At 49.5% G+C, this 21,868-nt stretch overlaps 1 pseudogene; it reads left to right on the forward strand.

Annotated features, from left to right (window-relative positions):
* Positions 1 to 454: 454 nt before the first annotated feature.
* LOC121831571 (RNA transcription, translation and transport factor protein pseudogene) overlaps positions 455 to 21,868 on the forward strand; it is a 44,612-nt pseudogene continuing 23,198 nt past the window's right edge.

Raw genomic sequence — 21,868 nt, forward strand, 5'->3', positions numbered from 1 at the left:
CTGGTTAGTTTTTTTGTCAGCTTGAGATAAGCTAGAGTCATCTAGGAAGAAGTTGAGGAATTGAATGTAGCAGATTGGCCTGTATGCAAGTCTGTTGGACACCTTCTTGATTAATGATTCCTGTGGGAGGGCCCAGACCACTGTGGGCAGGTGGTCCTGGGGCATATAAGAAAGCAAGCCATAGGGAACAAGCCACTAAGCAGCAGTCCTCCAAGGCCTCTGCTTCAGTTCCTGCCTCCAGGTTTCTGCCTTGAGTTCCTGTCCTGGCTTCCCTTCATGATGGACTAGGAGCTGTCAGGTTGCTTTTGGTCACGGTGTTTGTCACAGCAGCAGAAAGCAAACTAGCTCTCTCTGTGTCACCAGCCTTCGTCACCTCCCTAACCCTCTCCCGTCCAGGTAAAGCTAGAGGGAGGGGATAGTGTGAGCAGCCGGGACCACGTTTCAATACACATTCATGGCCCTGGACTACCATAACCCTGTAGGCTCCAACTGCAAAGATGAAACAGAATCTACAAACTTTATTCTGTGGCTTGCAGACTAGAGAATTGGAGACAGAGGTTATTTAAGAAACATCTACAGTAGTGACTGGCCCGTGGCTTTGGAAAGTATCTGCAAGATACTTTCAGGATTCGGGATCAGCAAGGGCAAGAGGCAACTGACTGACTGCTTGGCTCAGCTGTTAGGACTGGAACATGAGATAACACTGAAAAATACAAAGACTCAGCTTCTGGTAACATAAAAAATACCAACAACATACATAACTGGTCAACCTGGATGTAAAGGGTTTTAAGGCTGGTGTGGTAGCTCTAACTGCCATCAGCTTTTGCCAAAGGCTGATGACCTGGCGATGCTTTGAGGCAGTTCACACTCTGGTTCAGGAGCCACTAACACTGGATGCATTTGCTAACACAGATCCAACGAAAGAGGGCCTGCCTGTGGCTTTAGACAAACTCCTTCTTGGTTTTGACACACGAGAGAGCTGCTCTTAAGGAAGCTCCTCTTCAGATTCTGAGGTTGTGGCGTGGAGACAACTGCAGAGGGATAAACCCCAGAGTCATAGTAGCTGTTCAGGTAATTATTGCTGATCCAAAGACAGACCACAGACTGGGGGAGGTGGGAAGATATGTACATTTGGATTTCAGCTTCTCGTCTGCTTCCTACAACTGGGAACCATGTACGCTTCCAGCGTATGTTTGGCAATCAAATGACATTTTTCAAGGGAGGAATCCCAGAAGATTGACTATGTCCTTGAGATTTATCACCAGAAGTTTGGGAAAGTGAGTCGCAGAAAGAATAAAAGCTAACTAGAACATCTGGGGACACTCCAGGCACAAGCCACATCAGGGTGTAAGCGGTGCTGAGCTGTAGTGGTTGAGGGAGAAAGGCAAGGGCAATCCGGTCTGTGCTGGTTCACACCCACTCTTCTCTTCCTCCTGAATTTACTGAAGCCAGGGTCGGGTGACTCCTGACCACCGATACTGATCTAGTCACCTGAACGCTTTAAATGCCACATCAGTTGGACAATGTTACAGGCCTGTCATCCCAGCACTGGACAGAGGGAGGCAGGAAGATGGGGAGTTCAAGGTCACCCTGATCTACGTAGCAAATTCTAAGACAACCTTGGCTACATAGAGTGAAACCAAACCAAACCCAAATCCCCAAGTCTGTGTGGGGCTGCTGTGGGTGGAAGGCTGTTGTGTGGCTGGAGACAGCTACAGATACTGGGTCCTTCTGGTTTGCTGTGAGAAGAAGACAAGGCGCCATAGGAGCCTTGTGGTCCTGCTGGATGGCCTCTGGAAAGCAGGTATGGGAGCAGGAGCTTTCTGTGGACTGAAGGAAGAGGCTGGGGCTCCTCAGAGTGTCCTGGGGAGGAAGCTTTGGTGCGGGGGTGCAGGCAAGTCTATGCAGGTCCTCACTGTGAGGCTATTAGCCGCCTCTGGTCCTGGTCGAGGGATCTTGGGGGAGCCTCTGGTTATACAGATAATGTAAGGATGGTTTCGACTATTAGGTATCCAATCCTGGTTGTGGGAGCTTGGGGAGCCCCTGGATGTAAGAGTCATTTAGATGACTAACCACCCCCAATCCTGGTTGTTGAGCTTGGTATGGCCTGGCCCAACAGATAATGCAGATCACTGAGGTATTAATCACTTCCAATTCCCAGCTTTCTGGATGGAAGAACAGGTTTTGCATCTTTCCCATTGGAAAGACAATCCTGCATGCTTAACATTCCTGGTTTCTCTGGAGATCTGTGGGTGCAAGAACCTTCATGCCATGCTTCTAACAAGAATGGGACTATGAGACCCACTACCTCACTTCTGAGAAACAATATGGGGGCCAGGGATGTGAACTAGCTCCTGCTCCAGGGTCTTATCACAGCAGATCAAATATCACATGGAGTCACTCATGCCAAGACTCTCATACCAAGCTGGGATGGCTATCCTTGGTTGTCAACTTGACTATATCTGGGATTAAAACCAAAGCAGTGGGTACACCTGTGAGGGATTTTTTTTTTGTTAATTAAACCATTTAAAGTGGGAAGACCCACCTTTAATTTGGATCTTTTGAGTTGGGAAGACCCACCTCTAATCTGGGCTATGCCTTCTGGCAGCCTGTATAAAGGACAGGAAGAAGGGAGTTTGTGCTTTGTCTGCTTCCCCTCAATGGCACCTCTAGTCCTTCACTGGTGTTGGAGCTTCTTGGGATTCCGGCATTTACTGAAGACCAGTTGGGACATCCAGCTTCATGGACTGAACAGCTACTAGATTCTAGGTGTTCTGTTGGTAGACAGACTAGTGAAAAAACAGCCATTCTAACAAATCCTCTGTGTGTGTGTGTGTGTGTGTGTGTGTGTGTGTGTGTGTGTTTTCTTTCTATCAGTCTGTTCCTCTAGAGAACCCTGACCAATACAAGCCAAGATGGAGGCATCTCACCACCCAAGAAGTCAAGAGGGAAACAGCTGACTTCCCTAGTAGGTGTTTCCTGACGGAGTTCCCTCAGCTTAACACTTAACACACACACACACATACATACACACACACACACACACACACACACACACACACACACACGCCTGAAGTGAGCTAATGCTAACCAATCAGCTACTTTCCTACAGGTCTGCCCCCTGTCCCCGCCTTGAAGAGCAAGCAACTTCCGGTGTCTTTTGTTCTCTGTTCCTGCTCCTCTCAGTTGTCTGTGAGACCTGCCTCTGGTCAAACTCTGAGACACCCTTGCTGTTTTGTGAGATGAAGTTTGTCCAGTTCTAGAATCACATCACAAGCCAACGAAAATCTTTAAAAGATATTGTTGTTTCAGCCTTTGACAAGTGGAATTGATAATCAGACCACTTGGCTCTACACGCGGGCTCAGCCCGTTCTCAGCTCTGCACTGTGAGCAGGTCCCTGCTGGGCCGTCTTCTTCCTCCCACCATACCACAGCACATCCTCACCTGTGGTTCTCATCCTGCCTTGGGTCCTCTGCTCTGACTCGGGGACCTCCCTGTGTGAAGGGGACTCATGCTGTAGGTCAAGCTTGCATTTGACGCATGTCAGTCAGCTGCTGCATGCCGGCACCCATGAGAAGCCTTGGGTTGCAGGTGACAGAAGGAAAACTCATGGCCCCCAGCTTGAAGGTCACTCCATCCAGACTCTGGGTTTCTCTTGTGATGAGGCCTCTGCTATGGGATAGCGCTTCCCTACGTGGCTGCCCACAGTGTCCAGTCTGACACCTGTCTTCACCCCTTGGAGCAGGCAGGAGCCGGTGTCTCTTAGCAGCGTCAGCCAGAACGGGGTCTGGGCAGGCCTCTCATGGGGGGACAGATCAGGACAACTGTGGAGTGAGGTTGGTGAGCGTCCCTGCCTGTCAAGTGGCCTGAGGGCTGGGGAGGCCAGTGGGCAATGAACCACCCTGCCCTGGAGGCCTCAGGATCACTGAGCCTAAGGAAGAAAGTAGCTCCACGGAGTGCAGAAGATGTCGGACTCAGTGACTTCCCACACATCAGAGTGGGCCACTGCGCTTCAGAGTTCATCTGGAGCCCCAATTTTACAAGCAGAGGTCTTAGTTCCAGACCAAGGGAAGTCAAGTGATCTGTTTCTACAGCCCGCAGCTCAGTGGCCGAGCTGATGATGGGATGCAAGCGCCCGTCTCCTGGTACATCATCAGCCAGGTGTGAGACTGTATTAGGGATTTTTCTCCTCACGTGGGAAGAAAAAAAGGCCTGACAGAAGCTAAAAGATGAGAAGTTTATTTTGCCTTCTAGCGTTAGAGGGTCCAGGGCATCATGGTAGGGAGGGCATGGTGGGTGAGGAGGGTGGGGTGGGTGAGTGGTTCTGTCCATAGTAATGGGGACTTGGAGTACCAGCTTGATTACACAGCCCAACAGGGAAAGGGTGTAACTTTCATAGTCCTGCCCTTAGAGATCCGTTCCTACCAGCCGGTCCTACCTCCTAAAGGCTACATAGCCTTCAAAACACAGCACCAGCTGGGAACAAGCCAGAGACTGACTGTGTTCAAGGTCACACTGTGTGGGGTAGACTGACGTTTCTGTGGAGAGGAGCAAGGAGGGACACCCCTCACTTAAGGTTTCATGTCCTAGTGGGCTGGTGGAGGGTCCTGGGAATAGGCAATGTCTTCTGGAGCTGCATCTGGCTTCAAGCCGTGGCTTGGCATGCAGGGGGATTCTATAATCGCTCCCTAAATTCTTAGTGTCTTTCTGATGCTGTAGGAAAAAAACAGTCACAGGCAGACAGACCTGTCCCTTACTGTGTGATCAGCCAGATGTTCATGTTTCTGACTGCTCACCTATAGAAGGAGGTGGGTCACCTGCCTCTCTAGACTAGGAGGAAGGGATGGCTGAGGATGTGTAAGGGTGCCCGAGCCAGAGCTAACATGTTCGTGGCTCTCAATGGAACAGGCAGATGTCCAGCTCTGGCTATGTGTTTGACCCCAAGTCTGTCTCAGGGTCACTTCGGGGCTTCCTGGGGAGGAATGGGATTCTGTCTGGCATCTGAAGATGAGTTGGAATTGCTTTTAGAATGATCCAAGCCAGCCTGGGCATGCAGCTCCCAGTCTGCTTTGCCCGAAGGCCTTCCACGGTCTTGGGAGGCTCTTCCCTGGTCTCCAAGCAGAGGATTAGTGGGGTGATTCACCTGTAGAGTGAGGCCAAGTCAGAGTCCAGGCACCACAGAAGAAGAAAGACTCCTTCTACCTCAGAGACAGTGAGACTCTGAAGGCACATCATGTTGTCAATTATTCACAGGTCCACAGGAGCCTGAGCAGCAAGCCCTACTGGTGCAGAGTGGATGACGGGCTAAGAAATCAACGAAGCCTCACCCCAGGGCTGATGCTGGCAATGGTTTCTCCTGACCCCAATAGATCTTTCCCAGAAGAGCTGCATTGCAGGGGGGGCGGGGGCAGGGCATCTTACACGGTCATGTTGTCACCCGGGATAGACCATCATATGACCAGAGAGGTGACGGTGCTATGGTGCGACCAGCCCGGGACTAAGTGGAAGGGATGGTGTTCATTTAAGCAGGAAGTGAAAGTTCTTGAGCTTCTCAGGGTGCTCAGTGGCAGGCCTGTGCTGGGGCCTGTCAGTGTGCACAGCTGAGCCCTCCCCTCAAGGCCTTTATCTGTGGAGCAATAGACAATAAACAAACAGACACACAGAATAATTTTAAGTAGGAGAGTGCTATGAAGAAAACAAATGGAAGCCTGTGCACCAGCCCAGCCTGGTGAGTGACCCAGGCCTCATCCGCCCACCCATGATGTCCCCATACTCCCAGGCCTAGCTGGGGTCACACAGCTTGCACACCCACCCAGCCAGATAAATGTAGCTCTCGGCTCTTTTTTGTTTTCAGTAGATGGAGACTATAAATGCAGAAAATAAGTGGCCATGGGGTGCCCAACCCGAACTGGTACATCTGCAGCTCAACTCCTACACCTAAGCCTCAGAGCACGTTCTGAAAGAGAGACAGAAAGACTGTAGCAGTCAGAGGGCCAGGACATCTGCTGCAAGACCGTGTCATCTGGGGATGACAGGGAAGCTATACCCTGAAATCGCAACAATATGACTGTCGTGACAATACCCGCTGGCATGCCAAAGGGGTTGGGGCAATTTCACAAGGCCCTGCCTCTAGCCGAGGAGCTGCAGGCAATCAATGGCTACTGAGAGAGGAAGGGTTGGTTTTCTCCAGGGACGGGGCTCCTGGGAGGTTGTCTAATCCTGAGCGGTCAGCCCTAAACACGTGTACATAGGAGCAACAATAAATGAACTCGGTAGATTGCAAACATGCATCTGTGTGTGTGTGTGTGTGTGTGTGTGTGCGTGTGCGCACGCGTGTGCGTGAGTGTGTGTGCACACGCGTGTGCGTGAGTGTGTGTGTGTATGTGTGTGTGTGTGTGTGTGTGTGTGTGTGTGTATAATACTAATAATTAAAGAAGAGGTCCTGAGAGGGAGCAGGTAGAATATGGGAGGAGTTAGTGGGCAGCAGGGAGCCAGAGGGATAGAAAAAAGCGTAAATACAGCTCTCACGTGAAATTCTCAAAATTCTATCAATTAAAAAACAGACAAATGCTGGGTGGTTGTGGTGGCACATGCCATTAATCCCAGCACTCAAGAAGCAGAGACAGGTGGATCTCTGTGAGTCTGAGGCCAGTCTGGTCTACAGAACAAGTTCCAGGACACCCAGGGCTACACAGAGAAACCCTGCCTCAAAAAACCAAACCAAACTAACTAAAACAAAACAATCTGCCCCCCCCCAAAGAAAACAGACAAGTGGGGAAGAGAGTACAGGGAATGAGAGGTGGAGAGAGATGAGATGCTCTTTCAGTGGGGTGGCTGAGAAGGAGGAAGTGACCTTGGCACTGAGGTCAGAAGGATGCAAGGCACTAATGGTACAGACAGGGGAATGGCTGGCACAGAGGCCTGAGGCCACAGGCTCCTGGGGTGCTCAGAACAATGGGAGGATTGTGTGGTCCAGGGCTGCATCATGGTGATAGGAGGGCCCAGCGTGGAGGCCTCCTTCCCTCTACACATACATTGGAAAGCATGGAGTTCCCTGTGAGCAGGGGAAAGCTGACCCCAGAGCAGGTCTGGATCCATACAGGTCTGCATTCTCTCGGCTGGCGTCAATCCATCATCTCCTTACATGAGCCAGGCCTGGGGTGCAGCACCACACGGTCCTGGGGACCTGGGGTCCCTACCCCTATCTCATGCCTGAGAAATCCCAGGCTCGGCTTTGCCAGGATCACTTACAAAGGGTCTCACAGCCACAGACACTGGGAGTGGTCCATTGGGAAGGGTGTTTGCTAAGTCTGCTTGGATCCCTACAGGACAGACATACATGACCCCATCTCTACTCACTCTGTGTCCCAGGACCTCAGACCCCACCAGCCATTAGTGTTATCAGTCACTGATAGGGAATAACAGCTCTTCTGATGGGAGTTTCCATGAGAAGCCCATCTCTGTGTCTGTAACTTCATGACCTGTGACCTGTGACCTATGACCTAGCCAGATGAATAGCCAGAGAACAGAAGGGACATGTTTTCAGTGTCAGTGAAGTGGCTGCCACTGACAAGTAGGTGTCACACTCCAGTTTCCTGGCTGAGGGGAAAGTGGAGGCAGGGGGATTGGAGTTCAAGGCTATCCTCCCCTGTATACCAAGTTTGAGATCAGCCTGGCTTACACAAGACCCTGTCAAATAAAAAACAAAAATTAATAAGCGAGCAACCAAATGAAAGTCTGAGTTGTTCTGTTATCCTCAGCCATGCCTCAGTTCTACATCTCGGAATTTGTCCAGGGGAAGTCATGAGATAAGTGCAGAGATGAGCATGTGGGAAGCAGGAATTCCATCACTTGTCTGTCAGTCTGATCTGTCATCATCAGCCTACTCATCCTCTATCTGTATACTCATCCCCTCATTTATTGCCTCTCCCTATTTCAAGACAGATAGAATACAGATACAGTTTTTCAAAAAGTGACTTTCTTACCTTATCTTTTAAAAATGTAAGTGTGGAGCCAGGCTGGATCTGCACACTTATGACCCCAGCACTCAGGAAGCAGAAGCAGCAGATATGAAAGTTCAAAGATGATATGGGTTACATGTTGAGACCCTATCACAAAAATCAACCAACCAATGCACATACATGTATGCATGCATGCAGGCAGATGGTCAGGCAAACCTCAGAGTGGGAGAGCTGCCTGTAAAATCACACACCCAAACATATCATTATAAAGAGGATTTAGGAATCAATGGCCACTTCATGATCCTTTTGAGGATGCCAGGCCATTTAGTAAAAACTCAAGCCATCCAGTTACTTAGGAAAGCGTAAAGACATTAAGATGGTAAGGTCCCCACTACCAGGGACCCCAATGCCACTGTTTCCAAGCATGTCACTCATCTTGCCTGTCCCAGGATAAGGAGGAACTTAAAAGTCAAGTAAAGCAAAGTCAGAACCTTGAGGACCTATAAGAAGCCTCAGAGAAGCAGGTACAGCCAGTCTGTGCTGGTGTGAGCCGTGGAAGCAAACTGTCCATCTCAACATGAAGAACATGCTGGAAGGTTTTGATTAGTGCCCAGAGTCCAACAAGAAGCTAAAGGCCTCAGTAGGGGGTGGGACTCTGGAGCTGTGATATCAGACACAGGTGTAACTGATAGGATAAAAGGGTAGATTAATTAAAGAGCAATAACTTGTTTGAAATGTTTTACATTGATATAGATTTTAGTTTATTGATATAAATTTAAAGTTAATTTTGTTATACAGTGTGTATCTTTCTCCTCTTGTTTAAGGTATTATGTTTGTACAGCTCATTTAAAATTGTAATGGATAATTTAGAAGTAGATGAATAATTAGTCATCTATAATAATTATACTTGTAGCCATGTTAGTTAACTCTTCTAGGTATACTTAGATATATTTCAGATAGATAGGTAATCTTCAAACACTTCAAAGACCTATAGAATATGGCATTTAAAATGTTTTTAAAAATTTAGACTTTCTGGACAGTGAGACATGTCTGCTCCTGGCAGCACCGGATTTACTTCAGAGAGGAGGATGGGCATCAAAGGCATCCTAAACAGAGTTTATCTTCACCTTGGTAAAAAAGACATTTGGGCAAGAAACTGTTCTTGCCTGGACTGCTTGATCGACTGGACATATAGGACCCATAGGAAGGTGACCACTGAATTTTGTTTGGCAAAATGGTCCTTCAGGTTCCTGCTTCACAGAGGAAACTGCCAGACATTCTACAGGACACAGAGAAAAATGACTGGGAGACTCTAGGCCTGTGGGCTGAAGACAGATGCCCCAACTTTACAGAGGAACTTTAGGTGACCATCCAGGCTGCCAGCTGTCTCTGTCTACTCTCGCAAGACTCCAGAAAGTTGCTTGTGTCCATCTCCCAGTTTCTCAGGTAATATTATATCCTTCTGAGGTCTTTGATGTAGCTGAAGACTAGATAGTTATAATTTTCCTTAGTTATGATAAAAGATAAGTTAGATATGAAACCTTAGACTCACAAATATAGGATAGATAGGATATCTTCTTTAATTTTGCCAAATATAAATAGATTAGATATTATAAATAGACTAGATATTGTAACTGTAATTCTTACTTGATAATTGTTTTGTTATATGTACATTTACTATATGAAAGTTAAAACCTTCCTTTTTGAAAAAAAAGAAAAGAAAAGGAGAAGTGCTGTGGATATCTCTCTGTATAAATAAAATGCTGATTGGCCAGTAGCCAGACAGGAAGTATAGGTGGGACAAGCCAAGAAGAGAATTCTGGGAACAGGAAGGCTGAGTTAAGAGACGCTGCCAGCCGTGGCCATGAGTACCAACATGTAAGATACTGGTAAGCCACAAGCCATGCGGCAAAGTATAGATTAATAAAAATGGGTTAATTTAAGATAAAAACTGTATGGCCTGCCACAGCCATACAGTTTGTAAATAATATAAGTCTCTGTGTGTTTACTCAGTTGGGTCTTAGCAACCGCAGGACTGGCAGGTGGGAGAGATTTGTCCTGACCATAGGCCAGGCAGGACTGGAGAAAACTCTGCTACACATAACTCTTCCAAGGGATGCATGGGTATCAACTGTCACCAGGGTGGAGTCCCTTGACTCTAGGGAGAGAGCATGTCTGTGACAGCCACACCAGACTATGCCACACGCTGGGGCAGATGTGGCTTCTTTGACACAGTGTGGACCCAGCCTCTGACACTCAGGAGCCCTGTGCTGTGGGGGTGGGTCACTTAGCCTTGTGGGGGCTTCTGGTTGGCTTTTCAACCATGAGAATGATGACCCCACCCCACTAGGTTGGGTGGGTGGTGGTGACGTGTTGAGGGCAGGAAGTGAAGTGCCTTGAGAACAACTCAAGGAGGAAAAGGCATTGTGCTTTCAGAGGTCCATCACTCATGTGAGGAGGAATCAGTTACTGTAGAACCCTAGGTCTGTGCTGAGTCTCACCCAAGATTCCTGAGACCCCATTGCCTGTGGTCCTGTGTCTTCTGGGCTTGGGCAGCTGGGATAAGTCCTACCCCCTCTTGACTTGGGTTTCCTGGTGACTGTGTGATGAAGCCTGTCTTGCCTGCCTGGCAGGGGAAAGCATTGTAAGTGGGATGAGAGGGGTGTGCATCAGAGGAGAGGACAGAGAGATCCATGCTCTGTAGGACCACCAGCAAGTTATGTGAGGAGGACTGCACCAGATTTTCCTCCAGGCTGGCAAGCTCTGGCATCCTAACCACAGATCAATCTCCTGTGCTCTGACCTTGTTCTGGGATCTGTAGGACAGTCTGTGGCACCATGGAAGAGCTGAAGGGACATAGCTCAAACCATCAGGGAGGGAGGAGGAAGGGTTCAGATCAGGTAAGAAGATAGGTCCTTTGCAGGGTCCTTTGGCCAGGAGAAGTCACTGGGCCCAGGGGGCTGAAATCTGGAGTCAGGTAGGGTTTCTTACAGGAGGGCTCTGAGCTGAGAGCTGATCTGTAGGCCTGCACAGGGCCAAGAAATGGAGAGAACACAGTGGGGCGATTCCCAGGAAGCTTCCAGCAGGAAACTAGCTCAGACCAGAGGAGCTCACTCAAGATGGCCAGAAGAAATGCAGCCAAGGGGACCACTAGAAACAGGGACCTCTGTTGCTCTCCTCAACCACGTAGGAGTTCTGCCTTCTTGGGATTCAGAGAGGCTGAAAACCCTGCCTAAGGGTTTTCAGCCTGTAGGAGAGTCAGACGTTAGGTTTAGGGGAAGGTGGCTGAAAACACACCTTGACAGCCATGAACATCTGGTTGGGGAGCAGAGGTGTGTACACTCTGCAGTAGGGATCTAGAAAGGTCTCAGAGTTTAGCAGGACCTTGGTACTCAGTGTCAGAAAGCTAAGGACAGTTGCCAAGGACAATGTGCCAAGGCCTGCATGTCATCTGTCATATTTACTTGAGGTTAACAGAGAGTGGGCAAGGAACACAAATCTACTGGGACTTGTTGGGGGGGGGTCTCTTTGGCCTTTGGAGGAGGTTCTTCCCAGGGCTTTTGCTTCCTGAGTCAGGCAGGAGACAGAAGTCAACACTTCCACTCTGAGAGGCAGGAAGTTCACTGAGGCAGCTTGGTGGGAGGAGCCAACAGCACTTCCCTTGCTCTGCCTCACTTCCTGCTCTATGGTGTGGGCTGTCACAGTGACCTGTCATTGATGGCCAACGTGCCTGGCTTTCTTTTTGTGATCAATTTAAAATTAGCATGTTACAATACTAGTTCATTTAAAGAAGGAAATCATTAGTAAATAATGCAGGAGAGACGGGACAGGGAGGGACTGAGGACTTGTGGACCCCTGTGACACAGGAAGGCAGTGGTCGGGGATCTCCTGTGATCTTCAGAGCCTCTAGAAATAGGGACCAATATTCTTTTTTTCAGCAGAGAAAGACAGCCAAGGTCATTTATTGTTGGTCCTAAGTCTGAACCTGGGTGTCTCCAGGTACAGCTCACGTTTCAGCCCCTGGGCTGAGTCTGGGTGATTTTGAAACTTTGAACTCTGTAGCCGGTGCTGCTCACCTAGGCTAGACAGTGGCCTGCTCACCCATGCATGGCCTTGGGCTGTGTGGGCCGGGGCTCCTTTTAATGCAGGGCCAATGCTGTCTTTCAGATGCCCAAAGGGTTGAATGAGGTGTGTCTGCTATAATTCCCAACTTAGAAGAGACAGCAGAAATCCCCAGAGCAGGGAGTAACTCTCCCAGAGTCCAGCAGGGGGAGAGAGGAGGAGGCAGGGGCATGGCTGTGGACTGCCAGCCATACCACCCCTCACTGTCCCTAGTACTTTCCCCTCCCGGTTGAGAGTACCCCACCCCCTTTGCAGGGAGTCTGGAAGGCACCGATGGGCCTAGAGGGGGTCAGGCCCACGGGGAGGAAACTCATATTTCTTAGGCCTGTGGACTTTGCCAAGATCTCCAGAAGCAGCCTACTTGGGTACAAGGGCGGGTGCTTTCCTGTGGGAAAATGTGGGGCGTTTCCACTTATAGCCCAATAATTGGGTCCAGCGAGGTCCACAGCACAGATGACATCATTCTGTCTCGCTGGCCTTTGGGGCTTAGGGACCCTCTGGGAAAGTGGTGGGGTAGGAAGGGCCAGAGGGCAGAGGCTCAGGAAGGGACCACAGTTAAAAACAGGAACAAGTTTTGGGTGGATGTGGACTGAGCCAAGGACGGAGCCATTGAAGCAGGCTAGCCCAGGGAACACAGTGCATATCAGAGTCAAGGGACCAGGCCTGGAGGCAGAACTGGGCAAGGAGGTTGGAAGAACGAATGGGCAATGGAAAGGAGTCACTGAGCCCAGGGAAGAGCTGTGCGCTGTGACGCTGGATGCAGTTCAAGACTCAGAAAATCCTGTTTAATTGTGGTGACAATACAGGCAGCTGGGGCATCTGTGTGTCTAGCTTCCCTCACAGCTGGGGGTGGTGGGGGTTGCCTAGCTGATACAGCCTTAGGCTCCTCCCGAGGAAAATGACTGGTCTCTTTGAGGGGCTGGGGTACCCAGCCTCGGGTGTGCTCCATGAGCAGCGCCCCGAACATGGCTGACTTCTGCCATGTCCTAAGCCTGTCTCTGGCATGGCCATCTGCAGTTGCTCCCGACCCCCGCAGGGCCGTCTCTGCTGCCTCAGCTTCTACAAACCCTCCGCCCCTTCCCCTCCTCCCAGCAGTTCTTCCCAGGACCCTGCAATTACTCATGGCTCCCTGCCACCCCCACCCCACCCCCGTGGGCCCCGGAGCCAGCTGTTTGGACTCAGATCTCAGCCCACCACTTCCAGCCCTGTGTGACGTTCCTCTGCAGTTGTCCCTTAGTATAGGCAGGGGAGGCACCAGTCTCCCCATGGATACTAACATCCACCACTGCCCAAGCCCCTTACATAAAGCAGCAGTGTTTGTAGGCAGCCCATACTTTAAGGCATCTCTAGATGGATCACAGCACCTACGGAGATGTGAATGAAGCTATTCTTAGAAGGGTGTTTAGGTACAGCGGTGATTTTTTTTTCAAAGTTCCCACATGTCCCGTACAGATATAAATATTTTTGATCCAGATTGGGTGATTCTGCAGAGTCAGGGCTGACGTATGTGGAGGGCTGGCCGTGTGGAAGAGTCGGGACAGCCACCTCCTCCTGCCATTACTGCCTGGGCATGTGTGTGGGATGGCGGAAAGTCTTAGTGCAGAGCCTGGACGGTTGAACTCATGGCTCCTGTGAAGACAAGCGGCAACTCCCTGGTGTGGCCCATATCCTCGTCAACAGTCAGTCCTCTCTGGTTCTGGCCTCTCTCAAACCTTTGTGGCTTCATGCTTGTCTGTTCTCGGCTTGGGATGCCCTCTGCTCCCTGCCAGCCTTCTTCACCCACCTGCTTCCACTTGGCACTTGAAAAATGGATTATTTTTGTCTCCTTCTCTAGGAAGCTACCCTTGACTCAGCCCTCAGCCCCAGGCTTGCCCAGCCTGTGTCCTTCCCATCACTGTGACATCCAGTCTCTCACAGCCCCTGTCTGAGCTCCTTAGGGACCCACACAGTATCTTTGCCCTCACCATCCCTAAGCATCCTCGGAGACTGAGGCAGCCTCAGAGCCACAGCTGGCAGACTAATGCTGATGTAGATGTGGTCCAGGCATCATGCCGCATGCTGTGCCAGATCCTATGCTCAGGGTGTCTTCTCCCAGGTGCTAGGACTGCCGGGAAGGCTACTTGAAAGTGTCAATTTAGCTGAGATGCTAAGCCCAGCTGTTTATCCAGTGTGGTCTAGATGTCACCATTGGCATTTTGTGGAGGACATTAAGTGGGAGACATCACCCTTAATCACATGGAGCACACACTGCCAGCTGAAGTCTTGAGAGCAAAGACTGAAGACCCCCAAGATCTGGACACTCCGCCTGCATGAGGGGACAGTAGCTATTCATTCTGATGGTCGTTCAGATTCAGGATATGCCACCCCTAAATCATGAGAAGATTCCTTATGTGAACCCCTCCCTAATGCCCCCACTAGACCTGTTTCCCTGGAGAAATAGACAGGCAGCTGGGGCTCAAGGAGGATATGTTTCACAGCCAGGGTCAGGTAGGGCTTAGCAGAAGGGCCAAGGCAACACTCCAAGGAGACTCAACAGAGCCAACCTTCCTGACCCTGCTGGTGCCATGACCCAGATCTGAACACGAGCTCAGACTCAGACTTCCTGAGCCAAGAGAGCTGATCAGCGAGGTAGCCCCTTCTCAACGAGCCAGCACAGTTTAACAGATGTATAGAGAAAGGGGAAGGGTAACCATGGCACACCAGCAGCTTCGGAGCTGGGCCCTCTGTGTGTAACACGGCCATTGCCATTTTGAAATCAGAGCATCTGTGACAGCCCACACAAGACCCTCCCAAGATACCGCCCTCTGACAGTCCCTCGTGGAAGGGGGAAGGGCTCATGACTCAGAGGGATGTGGGCAGGAGGGACTCACCAGGCTCCCCGCCCCCCATCTCTGATAAATTAGCTGTAAAGAGTGGCTGTGGGGAGACACTCAGAGGAATAGTTGATGTAAGTTGTCCACATTCTTGTGAGGGACCCTAATTAAATTCACTGACTCATTAGGCAAGACACAGATGGAATTGTTCTCGCTCTCGCTCTCGCTCTCTCCCTTTCTTTTTCCAGGACAGTTTCTCCATGTACACTCTGTAGACCAGGTTAGCCTTGAACTCAGAGATCCGCCTGCCTCTGCCTCCTGAGTGCTGGGATTAGAAGTGTGCACCACCACCACCTGGCTGGAATTGTTTCTTGATCTGTTGTTGGCATCTATCTGGGGTGAACAGACATTTGTTCATGTCTCCCCAGAAGAGGTCACAAAACTCAAGCCCTGCCTTCTACTTGCAGGCCGTGTGACCATGCACTGTCCCCTCTGTGGGTCCTATGACCTCAATTCCAACAATAGAGGACTGGTTAGCCACATGATGATATTCCAAACCAGGACCAAGTGAAGAGATCTACTGGTAATTGGTTTAGCAAAATCTCAAGACACATTTATAATGAAGGATGGGGTAGTACAATGTTTGCTGCTTTTGTATAAGGAAAAGGGGGTTTAAGAATATATTCTAGGACTCAGGGTAAAGTTCAGTGGTAAAGCAAATGCTTGTGGTCTATCCCTTGCAAACACACACATCTCAATTACTGTTCTATTGCTATAAGGAGACACCACAACTATGGCAACTCTTATAAAAGAAAGCATTTCATTGGAGGAGTGCTTACAGCTTCAGAGGCTTAGTCCATGATCATCATGGTGGGAAGCAGACAGGCATGGTGCTAGAGCAGTAGCTGAGAGCTTTACATCCTGATCTGCAGGCAGCAGGCAGAGGAGGGAGAGGGAGAGAGGGAGGAGAGAGGAAGAGGGGGAGAGAGGGGGAGAGAGAGGGAGAGAGGGAGAAAGGAAGAGGGGGAGTGAGGGAGAGGGGGAGAGAGGGAGACTGGGCCTGGCATGTCCTTTAGAAACATCAAAGCCGACTGTCGTCCTTTTTTAAATGGTTGCTGCCTTTTAAGCCACAACTGTCTGAATCAGCAACTGCAACTCACCACTACCAGCAGCGGTTAGGCCACAAGGGCTGTAGTTGGAGGGAATTCTGTTCCCTCAGGCCCAACTCTTGCAAAGCTATGAAGGGAACTTAACTAAACCTCTATCTCTCTAAAGAACTCAAGATTCAAAGGTTAAGGTGAAATTCTGATCTTCAGAGAGGTTGAATAGCAAGTAGCTCATCTCCTCTCTTTGCTCACATTCTCCAAAAAGCCCCAAATGTGTCTCCTTGCCCCTCCTTATAAAACCTTTTTCACCTGGCTCCTCCCTACCACTTCCTGTCAGCTAGTTCCTAACTCAGCCTCCTGACCACAGGTGAATTTTATTTAATCAAATACATCTTTGCATCATTAAACAAACATTCTAGAGCATAAACAAAAGTAACACACCTTGAAATAATATTCTACGACTGTTGACTCTCAGTGATACACTTCCTCCAACAAGGCCACACCTCCTCATCATTCCCAAACAGTTCCACTAACTTGTGACTAAGCATCCAAATTATATGAGTCTATGGGGAGCATTCTTGTTCAAGCCACCACACACATGTATGTGCACACACACACACACACACACACACACACACACATTTACTCTCTGCCTGTCATAATTTTCATCAACTTGACACAAATCTAGACATATCTGGAAAGAGGGAATCTCTTGAGAGATTGCCTCCATCAGATTGCATTGTGGGCACTTCTGTGGGTCATTTTCTTGATTGTTGATTGAAGTGGGAGGGTCCACTCAAGTGTGGCTAGTACTATTCCCATCCAGGTGGTCCTGGGCTGTGGAAGAAAGGTAGCTGAGAAAACCAGGGGATGTAATCCGGTAAGTAGCTATCTTAGTTACAGTTTCCATTGCTATGGAGAGACACCACGACCATTGCAACTCTTATAAAGAAAACATTTAATTGGGGTGACTTGCTTATAGTTTCAGAGGTTCAGTCCATTATCATCACGGCGGGGAGAATGGTGGCGTGCAGGCAGACATGGTGCTGGCTACATCTTGGCTTGCAGGTAACAGGAAGTCAACTGAGACACTAGACAGTATCCTGAGTATAGAAGACCTCAAAGCTTGGCTCCCACAGTAACACACTTCCTCTAGCAAGGCCATACCCACTACAACAAAGCCACACCTCCTAATAGTGGCACTCCCTATGAGATTATGGGGGCTAGTTACATTCAAACCGCCACAGTAGCATTCCTGTGTGGTCCATGCTTTAGTTTCTGCTCTAAGTTCCTGCCTTGAGCTCTTTGTCGTAACCTTTAAGCAAGGCTTCTTTCCCATGGCCTTTGTCCTCACCAAGGGCCAGGACCATTACCTAGAACATTCCACTGTAGTGGAGCAAGTTTGAAAACCCTGTGACCTTTCTTTTAGCCATTACCCTTGACATGAATGAAGTGATCTTAAGATGGTCAACTGCCCAAGAAGTTCTCAATTCCCATTATAGCATATGGTGGTGGTGCCTGGAAGGACCTGTCCAGCCAAGAACTACATTTCCCAGCATCATTTGCTCTCATGTGACTAGCTCTCACCAATGTATTGTGGACACAAGGGCTAGGTAATGGGTAATTTTCCTTTCTCCCAGGCTTCTATTTGGATGTCACTAGGATGACCCTGAGGTCTCACAAGGATGTAGAAAAGTTTAGATTTGTGTCCCAGAGAAATTATTGGCAAAAGCCACTTAGGAGACCTACAAACCAGGAGCATGGCCATTGGATTTTGTAGGAGGAAAAGATAAGCACACACCAATATTTCTTACACACAAAAGTAGACAGCATCAAGCATTAATCTCCTTAGTTGTCATCATTCTGCTTCAAAAAAATTATGGATATTTTCCCACTGTTTTTCCACCCCACCTTTTAAGTTGCTTGCTGGAATATTGCAAAGTAATCCCCCGACATCACGCACAAGAACAAAGATGGAAACATTATTATGCTGAACCAAGAAGACATGGAGTCATTTGTCTAGGCATGCAGCTGAGCCTGGCTGCTGCAGTGGATGTTTGGAGTGGCTGTAGCCATGGGCTAGGACACTCCAGCCTTTCTTTGGCTTGTGTGGTGTACAGAGGAAGTATCAGGGCTCCAAGTTCGAGTGTGCCAAGTGAGCCCTCCACCTGCCAAGAAATAGCTCTCTCTGTTCTCCAGGCCCAGCCGCACCCACCTACCCACCCAGTCTCCATTTTCCCTCCTTCCCTTTCCTCGGGTGTTTTCAGGCTCTGTCCTTGGCCTTGGTCAGGAAGGGCTGGGTGTGTCGGAGTAAGGCTAGCAAGAACAGAACAAGCAGACAGGGGGCATGGATGCTGGAACCCAGGGCCTACCAGAGAAGCTGAGCCAGGATGCAAGCCTTGTCTGTTCGGCCTGAGTTTATGACCCTGGTCTTCAGAGGCAGGCAAAGCTCTGTGGTTAGAACCTTCAAGAGACGAAGGGGGCTGAATCCATTCAAAGAACTGTTCTGTGCAGAGGCCCCGAGCAGGACCCTAGGTAAGCCACTTCCTCATTTTCCCCCTCAGACAGGCTCCCTCACCCTTCAGAGCCTCTATCTCCCTGTACCAAAGATGATGGAGGATCCACTTTCCTAGGTCTTGGGTATGCTGACATTGTATGGTAAAGCCCAGCATCACGGACCTGGCTGATTCGCAGCTGTAGCTGTGGGTCTCCTTAGCAACAAGGACAGTGCTGGCAGGCCCAGTTGGCACCCTTCCAGGGAGTGGGTAAGGCCTGAGGGTGCTGAGCCTTACCCTCTTTTGGAGAGGAAGGGAGAAGGCAGGGAGCCAGGGGTTTCTCTGGGAGCAGTGAGGTCTAGTTTCCCATGTCAGAGGAGCATGGGGCTCAGAGAAGCATGGGGGGGTGGGGGTTGTGCGTGGATCCTGTAACTCCGGGGCTCTTTCCTGGAAGGGGCAGGCTTGGCAATCAAGTACTCACTCCTTAGAGACTAACTTCACAGCTGTCAGGAGAAAACAGCTGTGTGGCTTCCCTTCAAAGGGAAAAGACTTCAGTCCTGTGGGAAGGAGAGCAAGATGTGACAGAAAACAGCAGCTCCAGATAGTTTCTCCAGCCAGGATGGAGTAGGTTCCATGCGGGCTACAATGCTTGCTGGCTGTGTCGCCTTGGGGCAGCCACTTCACCTCTCTGGGCCTTACTTATTATATCAGGCTTTAAATGTGGATAATGATAGCCACCTCACAAAGATACTCTGAGAAGAAATGATGGAGTGTCTAAATGCCTTGCACAGAGTTGTGTGTGCTCAGGAAACTCTCACTGGATCTCACTCACCCTAATTTCTACCACTGTGTAAACAGCAATTGTGCCTTATTGTTTTTTGAAAGATTGACTTTTTTTTATTGCTTTGAAAATCCTTCCAAAGGTTCACTCTGCAGTCACAGCACTTGTGTTTACAGAGGGCCCGGGTCCTGATTCTCTAGCCCCCTTTCACTCCCTGAGGATTCCCACTCTTGGCCTTGTCTCTGCTGCAAACTGTGCATGCCCTTCCCTAAAGCCCACCTGGTGCAGCCTCCCCATTTCCCCCAGCAACAGGAACGTGGACAGGAGCATGGCCGCCCCAGGAGCAGCCCAGGCTCGCTCGCTCGCCCGCCCTCCCTCTACAGTTGCAGTTACTTTCTGTTCTTCATCGTGGCTTGTCAGCCCGGTGTCTCCGGTGCCCTTTAGTTTCTTATTCACAGACTCAGCCATCCGTGCATCAGAAGCATCCAGAAAAATGATCGTGTCGAACCTGACCCGGCTGCTTCTTGTTGTCCCTAAAGGACCCCAGGCTAGCCACTGTCTCCTCCACATTTGCAATGAAGAGATAAGAATCGGGTGAAGGAAGACCCGTCTAGGGTGGATACAAATACAGACTATGTATAGAAGGATGCACAGTCAGATTCTAATTCACGGGGGTCCTGGGCACCCTTAAATGCTGGTGTATGTTCTCTGTAGGATGCCTGAGTGAGTTCCAACCACAAGACTCCTTCACTCTTAATACCCTAGTGACCATCACTAGAATAGACCCCTCTTGTGCCTGAGAAGGACTCTCAGCCAAAGACCTCACTCATGTCTGGTCATGCTTTATGCCTTGTAGCATATCTCAATACTTCAGCTTGGGGCAGTCTGTCGACTGGTTATCACCTGTCCTGACCTTGGCATTCAGGGACACACAGAGTCTGGTTATTTTGTAGCATGTCACCTACTGTGTGAAAGTTCCTCTTGGCCAGACTTTTTCACCATCTGAAAGAGAAGGTGAAATAATCAGTGTGGAAGAGCCATGAGAGAGTAAGTGCCGCTGGGCCCCCAAGTCTGTAGTCATTTGTCACAATATCCCCAAGACAGACAGACAGACAGGAGTGGATAGTGCAGGGAGGGCCCTGGCCTGGTTGACCTTTCCATATGGGATGTCATTCCCAGGGCTTGACTCTGTCTCCACCATGGATGGAGTCAAGGGTGAATCTGAGTCTCCCAGTGGGTAGATGAGGCCCTGGGCAGCAGGAACAGGCAACGGCAAGGTTGATGCCTCCTGAGAAGGTGGAGGGACTTCCTAGGCTTGGTCTCCCCTGAAAAGGCAGTATGGAGAGTGGCCTTGTCAGTACAGAACTGGTTACTTGGTCTTGGGAGTAGACTGGGGTGCTAGCTGTCGACAGCATCTTAGACTCTCCTCTGTGACAAAGCCTTTGGTTTACTTCCGGCTCACAGTCTCAGAGGCTTTAGTCCACATTCCTTGGCTCTGTGACTAGTGGTAAGAACATCACAGCCGCAGGAGCAAGTGACTAAGTCTGCTTACCTCATGGAGAATGGGGACAGAGTAAGGGTGGGATAATAAGTCACCCCAGAGGCCTACCTTCTGAAGACTCCAGAATTCCCTGAACAGTGCCATTAGCTGGGGACAAAGCCTTCAGTACGAGAATCTTTGGGGGGATACCTCATATCTCAAACACAAGAGAAGCTCTCTGGGAATCTGACTGCCAGAGCCCAGGGGCCTTGGGGAGGGGCGATGAGATGTTGCAGATCTCCAGACATATGGGGCAGGAGACACAGTCACTGGCTATGGGCACAGGCTGCCTCTCCCCACCCCCACAGAGCATTGCCCAGAAATCACAGGGTAAGATGCTGGGACCCTTTTTGGAACGTCTGTACACTGTACTCATCTACCTCTAAATTCACTTTCCATTACATCACACACTTCCCTGAAGAACTTGACATCCTTAATATTGTAAAATTATTTAAAAAATGGCCATTTTACCAAGAGCAAATCTCCAAGATCAATGTAATCCCCACCAAAATTTCAATGCCATGGAATAGAAAAACAAACAGAAATAGAAGAAACAAAACAAAAGAAAAAAAGAACAACTTAAAATTCATATGGAAACACGAAAGACTGAAGACAGCCACAGCAATCCTGAACAAACAAGACCACAACAAAACAGTGCGGGGGGGGGGGGGGGGGGGGGGGGGGGCAGCAGCAGAGCAGATTTCCAGTTCTATGGCACAGTCATAGTAACAAAGCCAGCATAGTACTGGCACAGAAATAGACTCAAGGATCAGTGGGACGGACTAGAAGACCCAGTTATAACTAAAGCCTCTACAGTCACCCGATTTTCAACAAAGATGCCAGAAATACATGTTGGAGAAAAAGCAGCCTCTCTAACAATCAAAGCTGGGAAAAGTGGGTATCTATGTGCAGAAGAATGAAACTAGATCCCTGCAGGCACCCTGCACAAAGGTCAGGGGGGTGGGGGTGGCTCAGTAGTCAAGAGCAGTTCCTGTTCTTCCAGAGACCGGATATTTGGTTCCCAGCACCCACAGCTTGCAACTGCCTAT

This window comes from Peromyscus maniculatus, chromosome 8 (genome assembly GCF_049852395.1).
Source record: "Peromyscus maniculatus bairdii isolate BWxNUB_F1_BW_parent chromosome 8, HU_Pman_BW_mat_3.1, whole genome shotgun sequence".
Lineage (NCBI taxonomy): Eukaryota > Metazoa > Chordata > Mammalia > Rodentia > Cricetidae > Peromyscus > Peromyscus maniculatus.